This window comes from Camelus ferus, chromosome 7, assembly GCF_009834535.1.
Source record: "Camelus ferus isolate YT-003-E chromosome 7, BCGSAC_Cfer_1.0, whole genome shotgun sequence".
Classification (NCBI taxonomy): domain Eukaryota; kingdom Metazoa; phylum Chordata; class Mammalia; order Artiodactyla; family Camelidae; genus Camelus; species Camelus ferus.
In genome coordinates, this window is record NC_045702.1 from 26,067,488 (window position 1) to 26,070,462 (window position 2,975).

The following is a 2,975-nucleotide window of genomic DNA, read 5'->3' on the forward strand; positions in this document are numbered from 1 at the left end:
GAAATCAGCTCTGGCTTCAGGCTACAGTGAGTACAAGAATTGATTTGGTTGAAAATCCTGTGATTGAATCCTCTTCCTTCCTCCAGATCTGAGATGTATGTAGATCTTAGCCCATTCGAGTTTGGTGGAGCCTGGGAAATCCCTCCTCCGCTATGTTCCCTTCTCCCGTGGGTTTATTAACACCTATTCAAATCGTACCTCTATTCTGGGACGGAGATGTACATAGAGCCCTTATAGGATTAAAAAGATAAGAAATTCCAGTTGCCTCTTCCATCTCCTCTGCTCCGTGGTCTTCTGTCTTGTTCGCTTGTTAACAGAGTCAAGACTGATTATTTACACTGTAGTGTGATGGAGTTTCAGAGACAAGCCCAGGCTTGCTGGGCCAGCAACCAGGTGACTCCCAAGGGGTCCTGGTGCTGAAGGAGTATGTGTAACTGAAATCCCAGGCTACAGTTTTCAAGAGTGTTGCCTCTAATTTCTTTTAACTGTGTAGATATAATAGTTTATACAAGGACTAAATAGATTTGCGAGCTAACCTGGAAACTTAACCACCATGTATGACGTGTTTTAGAAGATTCCTTCTATTCCTACTTTGCTAAGAGATTTCTTGGAAAATAGGAATGGATGTTGTGTGTTTTTCAAATGGTCTTCCTGAGTCATTGAGATGATCGTATATATATATTTTTCTCTTTTGATTGTTGATATGGAGAGTAACACTGATGGATTTTTGAATGTTAAATCAACTTTGCATTTCTGGAATAAACTCCATTTGGTCTTCACATATTATCCTTATGTTGTTATATTTGATCTGAAACTACTTTGCTGAGGATTTTTGCATCTATATTCATGGGAGACACCTCTCTCTGTCCTTTCTGTTATGTCTTTGTTTAGTATCACAGTATTGTTGGCCTCATTTAGAAGAACTGGAAAGTATTCACACTTTATCAGTTTTCTGCAAGAGTTTGTGTAGAATGGTAATTCTTCCTTCAGTGTTTGGGAAAATTCACCAGTGAAGCCTTCTGTGCCTGGAGTGTTTTATGTTGTTTTATGTGTGTGTGTGTGTGTTTTAGTGGGAGGGTGTGTAACAACAAACTCAATTTAATAGACATAGGGAGGCCATTCAGGATAGCAAAGCTTATTTTTGAGTGAGCTTTGTTAGTTTGTGTCTTTCAAGTTATTTGTCCACTTTATCCAAGCTGTTGAATTTACTGGCATAAACTTGTCTGTAATATATCTTTACGCTTTTAATATATTTAAAATACGTGGTGATATAACTTCTTTCTTTCCTAATGTTGATAGTTTAAATTATCTCACTTTTCCCCCTTGTCTGACTAGAGAAAAACTTGACTAGAGTTTATCAATTTACTGGTATTCACAAAGAACCAGCTTTTGATTTCATTGAGTTTCTCTATTATTTTTGTTCCCAATCAGATTGATCCACACTGATATTTATTATTGTCTTCCATCTTCTCAATTAAACTTGTGCCACATTTCTAGTTTTTTAATTGGAAGCTAGATCATTCATTTGAGACCTTCTCTCTTTTCTAATACATGCATTTAGTATTATAAATTTTCTTCTAAGTACTGCTTTAGAGGCAGCCCATAAATTTTTATATGTTGTATTTTCATTTTAATTGAATGAAAATTTCTGATTTCTCTTTTGACCCATAGGTTATATAGAGGTATGTTATCTAGTTTCCAAATATTTGGGGATTTTTTCCAGAGGGCTTTCAGTTATTGATTAGTAATTTACCACATTGTAGTCAGAAGACATACTTGTATGACTTGAATTTTTTTAATTTATTGAAATATTTATTATGACCTAGAATATGGCCTGTTTTGGAAATATGATGTATGCAAGAAGATGAGAGCATATATTCTGTTGTTGGGTATAATGTTCTATAAATGTCAACTATGCCAGTTGGTTAATAATATTGTTCAAATTTTCTGTATCCTTATTGAACTTTTCTCTGCTTATTCTATTAAGTATTGAGAGAAGAGATTGAAATCTCCTACTATTGTGGCTTTTGTCTATGTCTCATTTGCAGCTTTTTCAGTTTTCATTTCATGTAGTTTGAAGTTCTCTCATTATGTATATAAATTTCTAGGACTGTTACATCCTTCCAATGAATTGATCTATTTATCATTAGGAAATGCCTTTCTTTACATCCTTGTTCTGAAATCTACTTTTTCTGATATTGATATAACGATTTCAGCTTTCTTTTGATTAGTGTTCGCATGGTATATCTTTTACTGTCCTCATACTTGTAACCTGTTTGTGCTTTTATATCTGAAATGCATTTCTTACAGGCGGCATATTGTTGTGGCTTATTTATTTATCCAATTGGAAAGCCTCTGCTTATTAAATGAGGTGTGTAGGCCAGTTACATATTTTTATTTTTTAATATAGTTTGGTTTAAGTTTATCATTTTGCTACTTGCTTTCTATTTCTCCCATCAGTTCTTTATTCCTTTTCCGTCGTTTTCTGCCTTCTTTGGGATTAACTGAACAGTTTTTGTAATTTAATCTTAATTCATTTGTTGGCCGAATGGCTGTAAATATTCTGTTATTTTAGTGAATATTTTAAAGATTAAAGATTACACGTCTTTAGCTCATTACATTCTACCTTCGGATAATATTATACCATTTAATCAATAGTATAAGAACCTTATAACTATGTGCTTCCACTTCTTCTGTGCCAGCCATTGAACTAACAATACATATTCTACTTTTATATATGTTATAAACCCCATGATACATGCTTTCTACTTTTGTTTAAAGAAATAGTATCTTTTAAAGAGCTTTACATAATAGCAAAAAAAAAAAAAAAACCCTCATTTTTCACTCATGTGGTTATAGTTTCTGTCGCTCTTCCTTCCGTGTGCAGATCAGGTTTTTTTCTGGTATCATTTTGTTCTGCCGGAGGTCTTTCTTTAACACGTCTTGTAGTGCATAATGTGTTTGTGATGAATTTT